This window comes from Leiobunum rupestre, chromosome 10 (assembly GCF_980474605.1).
Source record: "Leiobunum rupestre chromosome 10, qqLeiRupe1.1.hap1, whole genome shotgun sequence".
Classification (NCBI taxonomy): Eukaryota; Metazoa; Arthropoda; class Arachnida; order Opiliones; family Sclerosomatidae; genus Leiobunum; species Leiobunum rupestre.
Genome location: NC_143393.1, coordinates 1,148,551 through 1,167,004, shown reverse-complemented (window position 1 = coordinate 1,167,004; position 18,454 = coordinate 1,148,551). Strand labels below are relative to the sequence as shown.

Here is an 18,454-nt window from a genome sequence, read left to right as displayed (position 1 = left end):
TTTGTAGTACATAAATACATTCTTGCAATGATATGATTTATGCAGTTGTTAATAATTCATATTAAATATCTTCTCTAAGAAAATACTAATTTAATCACCGAGATAATATAAAATCACATGGCCTCAACAGATTTTGTATTGCTTTGCCCACCCGCGTATCCTGAGGGTGGGCGGTGGCCCCTCTTTAACATAGGATGGTAAATGATATATCAAACGATAGGAAATCACATGGCCTCAACAGCTTTTAAATTGGTTTGCCCACCTGCGTATCCTGAGGGTGGGCGGTGGCCACTCTTAAACACAGGATGGTAAATTATATATCAAAAGATAGGAAATCACATGGCCTCATCAGATTTTGTATTGGTTTGCCTACCTGTGTCTACTAAGGGTTTATGGGTTTGCCCACTCGAATACACTGATGTGGAACTAATATTACGGCCTGGGCCGACTTGTTTTCTATAAAACGATTGTCTTTGAAATACAAAATACTTTAAATAAATTAACAGATGTTGGTTTTTACCATAGAACCAAGTTGTGGAGACTCATGGCACAATTTCGCAGCAACAATTACATCAGATGGTGGGTACCTGTTAACGCAATATTTTTAATATAAATAAATATGTATTATTAATTATAATTAATCAATAGAATGCGATTTATACGTACAAAGAGTGTTTATCTATAAGATCATAAACAATAATATTGTTAATTTCTGTATCCTTTATTTTCTTATACTTTTCTGTCAGTATTTCATAACGGACATTTTCACCCACTTGCAATGAAGGTAATTTGTAGGCAACGGAAAATTGACCTCTGCAATAAATTTCACTTTTTCGAAGACATGGTATGTTTTCACCAACTATTAATTTCGGAAAATAGAACTATATTAACTTTTGTATATTTATAATCTGCACTATTTATTTTATAATTTAATGTGATGTGATTCAATTCAAATTAATGGGAAATAAAATTTACCAACTTTTATGTTTAATTTAAACGTGTACGTTTTATAAACCAAAATACTATTGTGTCCATATACCTCCCTTTAAAATCAATACATTTTAGTTACGAATTAGTTCATGTTTAATAATAATAATAATAATAACTTTAGTTGGCTTTAGTGAAAATTGAGTCTAACAATTGTTAATTGGCTAAGTCGCGAGGCGACTTTTATGCCGTAGCACCGAAAAACATTAAACTTCATATTTTCATATTATCGTAGCAAAAGAAAATACATTAGAAAAATTGATTTACAACAACGCAGAACAAAGAAATAATAATTATTAAAAAATTATAATAGTAGAGGACCTAATCAAATAATATACAATTTTATATATGTGGTTGGTTTTTACTTATCTATAATAAAACCGGGGCTTTCTTAATAAATTATCGCGCGGCTTTTTTAAAATTATTTAATCCAATATTGGTTGGCGCAATAAAGTTTGTTAAATAAACTCGTTCTTTTACAGAATATATAATTTAGTTTGAAGCTGTTTTTTGCAAAGGGAGTTTCTATATAATACATTGATTTCCAGTGAAAAATTTCGCTAATTTACTAAGAGTAAATTGGTTATAAAAGGTTTTTACAATTGATTTAAAAATAAATATTAATGAGAAATAGAGAACAGTTTCTCAGATATTAAATAGATTGTACATTTGAAAGATCGGACCTGTAGTGTCTCTATACATTTTGTTGTCAATAACGCGTAACATACGTTTTTGTAGTAAGAAAATTCTGTTTAAATTAGTTTCAGATGTATTTCCCCAAATGGGAATACAAAACTTAATAATTGAATATATTAGACTAAAGTATAGTTGTTATTTGAGAGTAGTAGTAAAAAACTGTTTGCATTTATTAATTTTTGAGATATTGCAGGCAATTGTTTTAGCAACATAGTCGGTATGGGTATTCCATTTTAATGATGGATCGAACCAAAGTCCAAGGTATTTATATTTATCGACCTCGTTTAGTGTTGTATTACCTATAGATATATTGAGCGTAGGTGGTCGTTTTTTATTTATATTATGAAATTTCATGTATACAGTTTTGTCTAAGTTTAATTCTAGGAAATTATCCAAAAGCCATTTCTGAATCCTACACTCTAAAAAAGGTTGGGTAAAAAAATTGGGTAAAATATTTTTTTACCCATTTTGAGTCACTTTTGACCCAATTCGGTTTATTACAACTTAATTGAGTAGTCTTGTTTCACTAAATGCTATTGGGTTATTGCACGTGCCCAACTTGGGTTATTTTCTGCACACAAAGTGGTATAGAAAATTTTGTCGTCACTCGTCAGCTAAACTTTTGGTTTCATTTTCGTTTCCCGCCATCTTGCCTATCAAAGTAACAAACTAGCTAGTCCCTACAACGGACAAATAGGAAAAGTTTCAGATGTTAATTGAAAGATTTTGTTTAATGGTAATTTCACATATTCTACTTCATTTTGTGAAAAATATCCGATGTATAAATGAATTATCATTAGAGTTAATTTGCATTCAACAGTTACTTCTAAGCCTTAGATCTTCAGGACCTTTTAGAAGTTATAACTTGGTCTTTGAAAGTTGGAATTGGAGTACATAATTTCTTTGAGGTTTAAAGTTAGAACTTGTTTCTTTAAATAATTATTAACGAAATCTAATAATAATGAAGGTTAAAAGTAAAGCCTTAAAACACATTTGTTAAGTTAGAATGGTACATGTACATTAAATATTTGGGGCTTAAAACTGGATTAATTATTAATGTAAGCTTCAATATTATATTCTATTATATTGATAATAGAATTGATGATGGTGAAGTTCTTTCAATATGCTAAATTATGGTAACATCATGTTGTTGTTACAAAGTCCAATTACTATTTGACTAATTATTATATAAATAGTAAAAAACTAAAAATGGAATTAAAATAGGTCAAAATTTAAGGTTCAATATTAAAATAATTAGAAAATTTTATAATAGTGTTAACGTGTGAAAAGTCCACAAACTTAACATAGCACCGTTGTTTTAGTAAGGGCTAAAGATCAACGGCGTGTCTATTTACCCCCGATTTTCGGTGGCGAATAGCCTGTGTCTATTTACCCCCGACAATCGGGGGTTAGGTTAGGTTAGGTTAGGTCCCCCGAAGTGAAAGATGATAACATTGATTAAGAAGCAGCCTATTTACCACCGAAAATCGGGGCATCATTTTTTCCGTGGTAAATAGCACCGACCGCGCTAGCAAGTCTATTTACCACCGAATACGAGGTACCCCCGAAAATCATTAGAAAGGGAATTGTGGAATTTAGTTTGGCATTTTCGGTCGTGTAAATATAATAGAATCCAGTCCTGGCTCTTTCCTCGTACGCCTAATAATTGTAGTTTTCTTAAAAGTCGTTTATGGTCAACATAGTCGAACGGTTTTTTAAGATCTCAAAAAACTCCAATTCCGTATTCACCATTGTCTAGCCAATCGATTATTTTTTTATACACTTTAGAGAGAGCCGACTCCACACCCGAATTCGCTCTAAAGCCAAACTGCTTATTGGATACTAAATTAAATTTAGTGCAGAATTTTAGTAGGCGTTTATAAAAACATTTGTCGAATATTTTGGAGAAAATAGATAGTAAAGTTATTGGTCTATAATTTTTCGGGTTGGAGCGGTCACCTTTTTTGAAAATTGGAATGATTATCGATTTTTTAAGCAACGTAGGATAAATACCGTTGCTAAAAGATAAGTTGATAATGACCGATTTGCGAGACCCTTTTAATAATTTTAGGGCTTATATCGTCAAAACACGGATTAATTCGTTTTAAGGCTGCCTATTATTTCTTAGATTTCATTACTCGAGGTGTCTTCGACGAACATGGAGTTACATAATGGATTTATATGTATATAATTTTCTTTATTTTGATTTTCGTCAACCGTTATATCAGGATTAAAGTATTCGGAGAAGTTTCTATATATTTATAATAATGTTTACTAAATTCCATGTTTTCCTTGGATTATTTCGGGAATTTAATAGAGTTGTCCTAAACATTTTGCTCTTGCATTTTTTATAAGATTATAAATATTAAAACTTTTAGCCATGGTTTATTATAAATTGTTAAATTTTAAAAAAGCTGCTACTTCATGACTTAGAAAAAAACTTTATTTTATTCGGTGCTTTCGGACCGTGGTCCTTCTTCAGCGAGTGACTGTTACAAGTGATTCCTTAACACTAATACAAAACCAAAAATATTTCTACCATTGGGCAATGAGCTTTAACCCTACTCTCGGACTTTCATCATTCCAACACGCGATGAAAGTCCGAGAGTAGGGTTAAAGCTCATTGCACTGTTTGGTGTACCTAGATGTTTGAGAACTTCTTCAAAAGTATCAATAAAATTAGCAAAACTATTATGACATCGATATAAGACACAGATATATATATTTCCAATTTTAATAGAAAAGATTTCACAACTTTCCGTTAATATGCATGCTTTTTCTATTATTTCAAAATGCATGTTATTTTTAACAAAAAAAAACCATACCTCCACCCCGATCAGACTCACGACCATTACCAACAAATGTATAAATAGGATAATCTGCAAAGTTTTTTGGGTACCGCGTTTCAACTAGGGCAAACACGTCAACTTCGAAGCAAAACTCGGTACAACAAGTAGAATAAAAATTAGCAAAATTTGCATTAGTACTACGTATGTTTTTATATACTACAGGGTCTTTTTTTTTGCTCGGAAAAGTGTTTTTTTTCAAAAACTATTTATAGTACCGATTTCAAATTTGGAAGGTCAATTCTCTATACCGGGGGACAACAGTTTGAGAAATTTGAGCGTTTTCGGTAATGTTTTTCACCAATTTTGAAAAATTATTTTTCGACCACTAGGTGCGAGATAAAAAATTTCTATTATAAAGTTGTAGGCCGTCATCGAAAACCCTTAAAAATTGTTCACTCGACGAAAAACAATTTATTTATCAGTGAAAATTCGAGCTTGAAAAATTTACAAGTTGGTGAAGCCAAATTACGATTGTTTGAAACGATAATTGAAACCGAATTACCTAATCCAGTTGAAACTTTGGTTAAAAAAACGACCGGATTTAAAAAACACGAGGCTATAGGTCAATCCTAAACATGCATTGGGTATTTAAAGGAAAACTTTGGGAGATTATTATCAGTGTTTGATAATATTTCGAACAATGCCTCGTTATTCAGTAGCTGAGCGTACCGAGATAGTTGCCATTTACTATGGAGAAGCAGCGCAAAACCTTAGAAGAGTGACTGAAATCTTCGCAGAAAGACATCCAAATGGAGCACTATCTGTAAATACAGTAAGACGAGCAATTCACGATTTCAATCAATTTGGTAACGTGCAACCTAGGTTTCACGGATTGGGTCAACCGGATTTAGACTTCGAGAACAATGTACTCGCGTACTTTGTGGCATATCCTCGCCACAGTTGCGCTAACGCCGCTGCTGATTTGGGTTGTTCTGCAAATCGTGTGTGGAAAATTCTTCGTAAGAATCGCTATCACCCATACAGAGCTACGCTCCACCAAGGACTAATTGACGGAGACCATCAAAGACGTTATGAATTTAGCAACTGGTTACTAAATGCTGTCCAAGAAGAGAGACAATTTTTGCGCCATGTTTTGTTCTCCGACGAAGCGTCATTTTCTAGAGATGGGGCCCTTTAATCATCAAAACAGCCATCTTTGGTCTGACATCAACCCACATTGGGGTTTTGAATATCATCACCAGGTTCAATTTGAACGGGTCAATGTTTGGGTTGGACTTGTTGGAAACCGTTTGATTGGTCCCTTTTTCCTGCCGACGAACCTCAACGGCCAAAGGTATTTACATTTTTACAGAACGAACTGAGTGACGCAATCGACGACCTTCCATTGGCTGAAAGACGTCAGTTGTGGTTTCAGCAAGATGGCGCCCCTCCGCATTTTTCCCGGCAAGTAACTGAGCACCTCAACAACGAGTTTCCTGAAAGGTGGATAGGGAGAAATGGTCCAGTGCATTGGCCAGCAAGGTCACCTGACCTAACACCGCTGGATTATTTTCTCTGGGGATTCGTTAAAGCAAAGGTATACGCCACGCCCATTGAAACTAGGGAGGAACTCATTAGACGAATAATCAGTGCTTGCCGAGACGTCACACCAGAAATGGTAGAGAAAGCGTTTGAGAACTTAATTGTCCGCGCACAAACCTGTGTTGCAGCCAATGGTGATATTATTGAAAATGTTTTGTAAAAATTTATGTGAATAAAATATCTGCATTTAAAAACCAAACGTGTACATTTTTTCAAGTGTGAAAACTCTACTACGTTTGTATTAGACTTGTTCCCTTTTCAATTATCGTTTCAAACAATCGTAATTTGGCTTCACCAACTTGTAAATTTTTCAAGCTCGAATTTTCACTGATAAATAAGTTGTTTTTCGTCGAGTGAACAATTTTTAAGGGTTTTCGATGACGGCCTACAACTTTATAATAGAAATTTTTTATCTCGCACCTAGTGGTCGAAAAATAATTTTTCAAAATTGGTGAAAAACATTACCGAAAACGCTCAAATTTCTCAAACTGATGTCCCCCGGTATAGAGAATTGACCTTCCAAATTTGAAATCGGTACTATAAATAGTTTTTGAAAAAAAAAACACTTTTCCGAGCAAAAAAAAAAGACCCTGTATATCAATCATTTGACAAAACAAATAAAAATTCCTACTAATGGAGTAATTAAAGTTAGATTTTCATTTTTTTTTTCATTTTCTTGGTTGCAAAATCTAATCTATAGATGTCTTTGCGATAATAATTTAATTAGTTGCAACCTATTTGAGACGCTCTGGTAATTTGTTTTTACCAAACAATCTTTATTTATAGCGGGTGTAGTCTTGTTCTACGTAGATATTAGTTCCTTTCAGTTTGGTGTTGTTCTTAAGTAGGGACATTTTTTGGTCATATGTTTCAGCTTGGAATATAATAGGTCTATTCTTTCCTGCTAGAAATGCACCCCTGCGATATACTTGATTTGGTTTAACTTTGGTAGTTATCTCTAAGTTACTTATTAAAAGTTAAGAGACTGAGTCGCTCAATTGGTTACGGTCTTCAAGTTCATTGTCTTGAAGACCGCGTATTAGAAGGTTTTTACGTCGGATGACAACTTCTAAGTTCTTTAGCTGTTGATAAGACCTTATCTACTTTGTCTTCTAAATCTGCAATTCCACTTTTAATTGGATCAATTTTATCTACTTTTCCCTGTATTTGACTTAATGTGGTTTTGATTGCTAATTGTTTTTCAGTTAATTTATCTAGTTTTGCATTAAAGCTTATTCGACTTTTACTGAGGACATCAATTTTGGAGGATATAGTTTTAAGTTCGCGAAGGACTGAATTTTTTGTAACTTCTTCTGAGTCAGACGTATCAAAATCATCATCACTTGCTAGGCCAGTATTGTTTAATGGATTTTTTTGCTTTTTTAGAGCGAGTAGATCGACCCATTTTGGGTTATACATTTAATTTAGAGTTGCCAGGCAGAATTCGTAGGTAGGTAATGATATAAAAGTAAAAATAAGATTAAATAAAATTTTAACAGTTATAAGGACGCTTCCGTGTTCGTGGCCGAAAACGGGTACAATTACGAACGAGGGGGTTGCAAGTTTAAGGCTTTAATAGAGCATACCACGCCAATAAAGGCAAAGCGAGTTTTTAGGCTTGCTTTGGCATCGTGTACATCACATTTATTTGAGGCTCGAATTGCCCGAGTTGCCGTTTTTGGTACCAAGTGTAAACGAATTGAGGAAACACAACCAATGCAATGATAATGGAGTTTATTGTAAATCGAAGTTCAACTTAATCTAATTCAATACACTTTTAAGAAATACAACTGGGACGCTAGCTTACTGTTCTAGAGGGGCCAAGTGTTCAATTAAAGTTACGGGAGGACTGGTTCTGGAAGACACAGCTTTGATACTACAATAAATCAAGGGATCCGGTACTGGGAGACTCAGATTTGATAATAATTCAAGGGATCTGGTACTGGGAGACACAGATTTCTGATCGGAAGATTACTTACTAAATTATGGGTCGGACCGATGGTTTCTCTTGAAAAAATGTTTGGGGAACCTACCATGTGGTTAGCGGTTTCAAATATCTGAATCTACGGGGTCGAGCTTAATAATTCAAGGGCGTCGCAAAAATAATCATATAACGAGGGCCTGATATAAGCCACTATTATCCCCTATACACTTCAAAATACTAATACAAAATAATGCAAAAAAAGAACAAAAAGTGTTGATACAATTACCGCCAACTTCTGGCTGGACTTCTTGTACTTCCGCGCACAATTACTTTTGTGAACACAGTCTTTGTAGTCACAATACCGCACTGCACAGTCCTTTCTTGAGGGACACGACTCCGCACGCACTTCTCGCGTTTGTACAACTTCGACTTGGGCCCGCTGCCCTCGCCCACCGTTTACTCTGACCTTCTTGACTCTGTCGTCCCAAAAAAACTGCTGTGCTCTCTGCCCCGGGAACTCTCTTTATATCCCTCCCTTATCTAATCTTTATCTTATCTTTAAACTCCATCGGGATACCTCCCGCAACGAAATTAGTAGAACAAATATTTACAGCGCGCCTTCCCGCTAGTAGATGACGCCACCATCTGGCTCTCCTCGGCCCGCTTGGCGAAAAGAACAAATAACACCGTCGTCTGCTTTACTATAGGCAGCTCGTATCCCCTAACATACCCCTTATTTCACCCCAAAAAATGTCAGGTTCCTAACACAGTACCAACCTATAATAATAAACAAGAGAGGAGATTATTTCAAACGTCAGGTTTCAACGAATTCTGTCGGCGTTGTGATTTCTTGATCGAGCTGCCCGAGATTCCCGATTGCACAATTGATAAGAGATGATAAAGTCCGATGAGAGCCACATATGATTGTATTTTTTATTTTCCCTTGACTTTTCCTCCTTTTGGCGTTTTTTAATTGAAATAGAAGTAGTTTATTGTTGCCTAGTACGTAATATTCTGTCTTAGCTGAGCACTCTTGGTTGGCACAACATAATTATGCTCCTAAACGTAGATTTAGCAAGGCAATCAACCAACCTATAATAATATACAAGAGAGGAGCTAATTTCAAACGTCAGGTTTCAACGAATTCTGTCGGCGTTGTCTATCTACCCAACAACCTTGAATGTAAACCCTATTAGGAAGACTGAGGCTTTTTACTTAAAATTGCAAATCCACAAAAAGTTATAAAAACAATTTTTAATCGATTACACTCAAATTAAAAATTTATTTGCGCAATGCGTTTTAGTAAAACGTTCCACTAAGATCGCATGTACAAACAACCAATCAGAGTACAACCGCCCTCCTCTTAGACATTGACGTACCGAAAAGGGGTATTTGTTTTTGTCAATTGTAATTTATTTTATTGACCAAAATAATAATAATAATATACGTTTAAAAACCACCTATGGACTGCATTGTAAAGGATTGCAGTCCATATGTGGTTCCTTTTAACTAAACATTGCGTATATACTTACCTCCACCACTTCCCCTAATCGTATTTCCGTTGCTTTGCAACTCGTTTTTAAATTGAAAATGTTTAAGCTTAGTTTCTCTTTTCGGTGTTATAGTCGCAAGCCAGATTTCCCGCACGGTACTGACGAGTCCCAAATAGGACGAAACCGGTCTACCGTCGTCCATTTACGTGAACCAGGCAACCAGAACTCTCCCCTTAGAGCCAGCCCCGAACCGAAAATCGTCCGCTGCGTTCCACTTCGGAAAAACATTATCATACAGTATAGTTCAAATGAATAGGCACATCGGATTACCTTGCCGTTATGCCCCACAACGAACGATTTTTCGTCACTGAAGACCGACCCGATGCCATTGTTCAGGTGTCCAGTCTAGGTTAGCGGTAGCAAATTCCGGCCTCCCTTGGCGGTTTATTATCCTTTCTTTCTGACCGGCAATCCTACCGCTCAGATTACTCCTTACAAAGGTCCTACTTACAGCCCGTCGTTATATTGAGCTCTTGAAAAATGATTACTTCCCAAGCGTATTGGAGAGGTTTTAAAACGGCAATTTCGATTTTATGCACGACTGAGCGCCAATCCACAAGGCGAGAGCCACGGCAGAAATATTGGAAAGGCTTCGCACTCATTTCAGCTTTAGGGTAAATTTTTAAGATCACATATCTAGAATTAAACTTTGGCCAGCGAGCGAACAGTCGGCGAGATGGTAAAGTTGATTAAATTGGGTCAGTGATGTCATTTCGAACAGCGAAACATTTTGTGTTTTTAGGTGTAAATATAATGAAGTTTTCAAATAACGAATCTTTTGTTCTTCTATTTAGATTATGAATTGCCCTGCCAAAGGGTATGCTATGAACCCCATAGAAAATCTATAGGCAGAAATGGTTCGTGCTATTCACCATACAAACGTAAGGAATGTCCAACACCATCTGGAGGCGGTACAAAATGCGTGGCGTGATCTAAAATTGAACTTTTTTTCGAGCCTATCACAATCGAGAAGTTGTTGAAAAACGTGCCGCAAAGTAGTATAGTAAAAAAAAACGATGGAAATTCCTCCATGTTTGTATTGTATTGCATTTATAAGAAATTGTCATTGGTTGTTAGAGTGTAAATAAACTTTCATTTGAACTCTGTTCGTAACCATATTTAGTTCTTAAATTTTAACGGCCGGTGGTCATAATCCAATTTAGTTCTTTTATTTAAAGCTGACTACTCAAGATGTAGGACAAATAATGTGGTCTTGAACCCAATTGGTTTTCCTACTTGAACGCCTCCTTCCACGTTAAGTTTTTGTTATGGCGGTTGTGGGTAATGAGTTTGTTGTGTATGCGTTAAGTATGTATGGGTGTTTTCTCTCCAACTTCTTCTTATTGACTTTTCGGACGGACAGAGTGCTGAGGGTCACGATAAACGTCTTAACGTCCAAATGGCAGGGTGTCCAACAATTGTTTACGGTATTCTTCTTAGTATCAATTTGCGATCGCATCGGGCGGGATTCGAACCCGAGCCCTCGTGCATGACAGGCGAGTGTTCTACCACAGCACCACCGATACATGTTACGGTTCAAAGAAAATTATAAGTTCAGCTTAAGCGGAAGAGTATATTAATAGTTTTTAAAGTCAAAATTTTTTTCGTATGAAAATTTAAAGGTAAAATCTTGTTTACGCGCGGTCAGCAGATAAGATGGTTAAAAGGTTAAACCCGTTAGTTTTTTGTAATTTTTTTCCTTTTTTTCCAGTGGTATATTTTTATTTTTTGTGTATTTGGCATATTAGTTTTCAAGCGTATTAGTTCATTTATGAAGAAAATATCGAGTTGTATACATCGTGCTCTTACACTTATGTTGGTCTGGTTTTTAACTGGGTCATCATTACTTCGTTATTTATTTTAAACGTTTTCTCGACTGATTAAGATGTTTAATGCAGTTCATCAATTGGGTTCGTTCGTTTTTATTTATAAAGAGCCCTTACTATTCAGTCTACGGTCATTTATTGATATACGAGCTGTCGTTTAGTCAAGTGGCTTTCTGTGCTTTGTGAATGGTAAGTTTTTCGCTTCTTGTTAATACATTTTCTATTGGTGTGGATATTTGGACATATACGATTCCTAATGCAGTCATTGATTTCCTGGGTGTGCGAGTCATTATATGATATGGGAAATTGGACGGTATTGGTCTTTTTCATGCGGTATGTGTCACAACGTCAACCAGATGTCGAATATAGCTAATCTGCGGTATCTTCATTAAGGGCGAGTGTTGAAATAAAATGACCGTTAAAGATGCGGCAAGTATTTCATAAGCGAGAAAAATACAAATACCCTATGTAGATATTTCTTTCATTACAATTTGCTTAGTATTATATTTATCTGATTAACTTGTTCTGTAAATAGGGTTAAATTCAATTGTGCATTGTTTTAATACGTCTAACTCGCTGTGGTAACTATTTAATTTATATTATTCTGAATAAGTTACACTCGGTTGTTTCGTCAGAATTATTTTAATTAAAATTAAATTTTTATACCGGGCGGGATTGAACCGGGATTACGTTTTTAAGGGTCGTCTCGAGAAATTTATACCACTAGGTACAATTCTTCCGAGGAGAGGTATATTTTGGCTTGCCAACTTGTTCAGCTGTAAACAGTTATTAATTTATTGATACCTTTGGCAATTTTGAACCTTTTAGAAATTCAAAAACAGATTTGGATTCTGCGTGACATTGCGAGTCAATCGGACCTAGCAAGTATAATTACTATTATTTTTCCACGTGAGAGACCGTAATAAATGTGCATAAACATTTCGTGGGCATATTCTTTCCAACAAGCCATCAAGCAGCTCTATGTCAAACAGAACCGAAATGGCGGCCAAATGAAATCGGCCGGAAACTTTTGTCCGGGACTGTGCATCAAACTTTTCTAATTGCAAATTTCCCTTTTTGACTAGTATATAAGCTCGTCCCGAGTAAGTCAAAGTCATACAGACTTCTGAATTATAACATGCAAACAGGGCACCTTTAGACAAAAGAGTAGTAGTGGCGGTCTTAAAATATACAGCAACCTTTTGCCCAATTCCAGGTCGCCCAGATTTACCCAGTTTCAATTTAAGAACCTTCGAAGTTATTATTCAGGTATCATGAGTATGATTATTTTTCGAAAACCTTTTTTTTACAAAAATAACTGTGTATTCATATTATTATGTGATTTTTAATAAGCTGGAGAAGATGGATTTGACCATCACTGTGGAGGAATATGTCCATACCTCTACGCTTTATTCGGCAATGAACTCCATCCCATTGCTCTCCACTTCTCTCACATCTTCACCTTCGACTTCTTTCGTAGCAACCTCATCGTCAACGGTCGCGTCAGTATCACCCACTTCAACACCTCAAGCATCGACATCCTTACCCCCCACTTCTTCTACCTCTAGAAAAGTCATTAAATAAAATCACTTAACGAAGAAAAAATTAATAATTAAATAACTATGATTTAGAAGCTTTTCTGGCTTTAGAAGAAATCATAAAGCAAACTCTCGGAGAAGAGTTTCCATATTTATAATTTAAAAAATAAATACAAAAACAAATGTGTTTTTCTTACATATAAAAGACATTATATTTTAGAGCTGAATAGATGTACCAATGAATAATAATGGAGATATCGGTTAACACGAAAAAAATTCAGAATAATACTGGAAATATTGGTTAACGTTAAGGGGTCTCTGAGATTTTATCATATTACAAAATCTACAGTGGGATATATAGATTTTTTATAAATAAAAATCTCTCACATATATGGATTTCAGAGTCTAGCATCTATCAGATTTATAGGCATGAAAGCGGAGGGTTTAAAAGATCGGGTCAGACCTCCGCTCTTTACCAGTTGCGATAAACAGCTAGACCGTACAAATGATTCCGTGTACCGAATGCGCGAAACAGTTTTCTAAAAAGTAAATTTTAAACAACATGTAAATTTAAAATACGTTTCTTCAACCTGTACGTAGCATTAGTTTTGCGCAAAGATACAAAATAATTCATCAGAGTAGCCCACTTTCTGCCACTCCAGACTCCCGCTATCAAAACAACCCCCAACAGCTTCACGATCTCCTAAAAGTCGACGTATCCGAGCGAGGGGCTAGTCACTCGCGAAATGTGTACACCAGATTTCGCGAAGTCGTTAAAAATATCTTAATTTTACAAGCAAAGTCTTTAAAAAAATGACGAAATCTTTTTAGCGAAGTCTAAAAAAAATTCTTTAACCCCTGAAATCTGGCGTAGTCCGACAAAGTCCAATGAAGTGATTGCAAACTTATAGAACCCCAGCAAAGTCTCTGAAAGTACTCAAAATTTTAAACTAAGTCTCGCGTATTCTTATATCGAGTTCCACGAAATATTCATCTTTGAATTTTTTCTTAAATCCTTTTTAATCCTTATCTCTCTCCTGCCATGCCTGCTGCTCAACTCTTTCTTTCAATCACGGGGTTAAACTTTAATACTGGTTCAACACACAATAGGGGTTAGAAGTATGCAATTTCTGGGAATTTCATTTTTGGGTTTTGTAGACGATTCCGCTCGGGATTCCGTGAATTTTCGGACAGTAGTCCCGTGCGTACGGTACGGTCGAGGATCCAATTTCAGGACGAACTTAGTTGCTGAGTTCTAGTATCGAGCGTGTAGTGGGCAAATAGACAAATTCCTTGCCTAGTTACGTACAAATAAATTAGTACGAAGTTATTTTATCCGTGTTTTTTTTAATACTGGAATTAATCGTACATCGAGTTAAACATGGAAGTAAATATGGATAAAACCACGGATAAAAGACTCGCGGAAACTCCATCGAAGGAAATCTCGAACCAAACACCGAAGTAAAAGCAATGTAAGTACACTTATTACTATTAATAATAAAAAATATCTATGGTAATTTATTATATATATTTTTTTTATTTTAAAGGGATAATGAAATCGGACAATACAGTACCTTGAAACTATTCAGCTTCCAAAACTTTATCTTTTTCTATTTTTCAGTCTTTAGAAAAAATTGAAACTCAAATTTAAAAAAAAAATAAAACTACGCCGCAATCGGCGGACGACCTTCTTCAAAACATCGAAGAAGTCTTTGTTCTTGAGGACGCTATCGTCGTTTCGCGGTTTACCCCGTAAGCCACCCAAACAGACCCCGAAATATTAACTTTGACATGAAAACCGGCATTAATTAAATATTTTAAAAATTACTCAAATAAGAAGCGGGGCTTAAAGTAGAACATATTTATTCGCGTGAGATACGTACGCGAAATGAACGATGGTGCGGAAGTCGAGGTATTACCGTATTTCCGGTGCAAAACCCAAGCAACACTTTAACCCAGATGTAATACCAGGACAAAAAGAATCCAGTGTGAAGCAAATAACACAAGCGATTGGGGAATTTCATGATATGGGCAGTGGCTGTACAATAGACCGTATCTTGTTTTTTTTCAAATCGATAATAAAGCGTACGTACCGCTAGTCGGGGGTACGAATATCAATCTACCCCTGAGCTCGATAATACCGGCAAAGGAGTATTAAACATTAAAACCAAAGACCAATAGTGTTTCTTGTGGCGTGTCCTTGCTAAACTTAATCCACAACCTCCAAATTCCCATCGCGTTAATCAGAATAAAAACGTGATGTTTGAAAAAGAATAAGACTGCAGTGACATTACCTTTCCTTTCGAATTAAATCATTTTAAACCTAAATTTTTTTTAAATAAAAACAATCTGTCTATCAACGTTTTCGGGTATGAAAAAGTAGTTTTTCTTCTTCTGGTAAGCGAAAACAGAGCCCCCGAAGATCGGCAAAGAGACCTCCTTAATCATTAGTCAAAAGGAAACCAACATTTTTGCCTAATCACTTATATTAGCCGACTATTAAGTCATTTCACAAACCATAACGGGAAAATTTACGTGTCGTTATTGCTTACAAAACTGCGCACGAAACCATAATGAACACGTGAAAAACTGCAACGTTCACACCCCCCAATTTGCAAAATACCACACAAAAATCCCGTTTTGAAATTCGATAAAATTGAATGCCTCCAAAAGGTAAGAAATAATTTCGATAATTCATGAATTCACGTGCTTAACACATTTATTTTTAGGTTCCCTACGTCATTTACGCGGATTTTGAATCTATAATTGACAGAATCCAGACTTATTTACCTGATTCCTCCCTATCATCAACAACGAAACTTTCGGAGTACGTAGCTTGCGGTTGAAGTAACGTTGCAATACGACCGGACGGTATTTATTTTTGGTTTCATTAAAAAATATATTTTCGCTACGACTTTTATCATTATTACAGGAAAGCCAAATGACCCTGTTACATAAAGGGGAACCGACGCTATCGAAATTTTTCTTTTAAGTTTGTTGATGGAACGGAGCACCATCACCGAATTATTCAAGGAAAATATTCCAATGTATCTCACTCCAGTCGAAGAAGAATTGTGTCGTAACACGACACAATGTTAGAGAGTAAACTTACTCCTTTGCAGTATTTAAATAGGTGTACTTTTAAAATTACGCCTTTTACAACAACTCCTTTTGAGGTGTAAATTGACACCATTAGCAGTATTAAATAACGCCTTTATTAGAGGAAAAGTATACCTTTAAAGATATTAAACAACTCCTTTATATGTGTAAAATGACCCCTATAGCGTTATAAAATGACGCATTTGAAATAAATTTAACAACACCTTTAGAGGTGTAAAATTATCTCTTTGGCGGTGCAAAATGACTCCGTTAGCAGTAAGGAAATATCGTTTGAGCTTTATGTACTAACCTCGATAGCCGTGTGAAATGACACTCACTCTTAAAAAAAGGGTATACAAATAGGCTTTTTCTGTTTTGTTCCTTAGAGTAAATTTACCCCTTTAAATTTATTAAATGGGTAAAATTTTATTTTACTCCTTTTTATTTCTGCTATGAAGGTTTACAAGTGTAAAAAGGTTATATTTTTTATATATTTATTTTATAAAACTTTTCAAACGTTTTGCTTATCTGGAAAATGAAGTAACAAGGGTGTATTGTTAAAGGCACCGTTTTTATTCCGTAAATATACCATTAACAGGGCCGTGCAGAGGTTTCCTGGGGCCCCGGGTCAAACTTACTCGTCGGCCCTTCGAATTACAACCAACTCGAGCCTCTCGCAAGTTATCATGATTTACACCCCCCTCGAGCCCCGAAAACGTTTCCCACATGCGCCCTTGCCATAAAAACCGAAAAGACGCTCTTATTCAACTATTTTGTTCACTTAATTACTTTAAAATATTACAACTAGGTACAGTCCCGGACATAAGTTTCCGGCCGTTTTCATTTGGCCGCCATTTTGATTCTGTTTGACGTAGAGCGTCGTTGGAGGTCTTGTTTGAATACTTACGCTCACGAAATTAGTATCAACATAAATTATTTTGATATATCTTACAAGGAAAAAGAAAAATCAAAATTAGTAAAACCCCACCGATTTGACTTTACCAAATTAAGCGTTTAGTTAGTAACAATTAGGCCCATTAGACGCACAATGTCACGCAGAATCCGAATCCTTCTTTGAAATTTAAATCGGTTCAATATTACCAAAGTTATAAATAAAATAACAACGGTTTAAAACTGGAAAATTAAGCCTAATCGAAATATTTATTCAAACAGATCAACTGAAGTGGGAAGCAGGCGTTAAAGCGGGGGAAACAATTGCGTTCAAGACCACTTGATTTTGCAGTTCACCTTAAGTTGTTAGCGTTAAAATAAAAACACTAAATAGAACAGTGACCAGAATTAAATAATTGCAAATTTTATATCAATCATCACAAACAATGACATATTTAGAAAATGTCTCAGAGTAATTTTGAATTTTTTCAGATTAGCACTTTACGACACTTATTAATAAGTCCAATAACCACATTTGTCTACATCCTCTCGCATACTCTTGGGCATCGATTCGTGATAGGCCTGAAAAATTAGTCGTTGAGCTTCAGATCGCGCCACGCATTTCCAGAAGGCGTTGAACATTTCGTCAGGGCACCAGCCCGCATCTTCGAAATATTTTGTATTTTCTTATTTTTTAAACATTATTTACAGGGCCCCTATAAATATAATATTTTTATTTTAGGGCCATTTATTTTAACAATATAATTTTTGGGACCCCTTAATTTTAACATTATTTTTAGGGCCCCAATTCAACAATATTTTACGGGCACCTAATTTTAACGTTTTTTTGGGGTCCACAATTTCAACGTTATTTTAGGGCCCACAAATTAAAATTTTTATTTAAGGACCCCAATTTTAATATTATTTTAAGTACCCAAATTTTAATTCTATTATCACGGTCCTTAAATGCCATTACGTTAGGGCCTCTAAATTTATCAATACAAATAATTACAACTATTTTTAACATTATTTTAGTGCCCCTCATTTTAATATATTTTTGGGTCCCAAATTTTTGCACAGAGCCTTCAACAGTGTTTATCAGGCTCTGCATTTCGTACGTTTGAGTAATTGATATGAAGAACCATTTCCGCCTACAGGTTTTCATGGGGTTCAAATCACATCGTTTGACAGTCCAATTTATAATCTAAATAAAGAAGGAAAAATAAGTTGTTCGATACCAGAACTGTATTTAAAACTAACAATCCGAAATGTATCGCTGTTTGAATTGACTTGTCTGGTCCAAATTCATCACCTTTCCGCTCTCGCACTCATTCCGGCAGCAGGTTCAATTTCTTAGAATCTAGAAAAAAAGTTTGAGCAATGCGCGAACATTCGGCGAGATCAGAAAGGTGATGAAATTGGACCAGTGAAGTCCGTTCGAACAGCGATACATTTCGTATGTTTTAAATAGTGTTATGGTTTCAAACAACTTATTTTTCGTTCTTCTATTTAGATTACGATTTTGCCTGTCAAAGGATGTGAATTTCAG

General features: G+C 35.4%; 1 long non-coding RNA gene across 1 annotated transcript; it reads right to left on the bottom strand.

Moving 5' to 3' along the window:
• Window positions 1-697: 697 nt before the first annotated feature.
• Window positions 698-15,954, bottom strand: LOC149923333 (uncharacterized). The gene is made up of 3 exons (XR_016476962.1): window positions 15,706-15,954; window positions 12,778-12,941; window positions 698-859 (listed from the first exon to the last, which is right to left on the bottom strand). It is a non-coding gene; the product is annotated as an uncharacterized LOC149923333 (long non-coding RNA).
• Window positions 15,955-18,454: the final 2,500 nt, after the last annotated feature.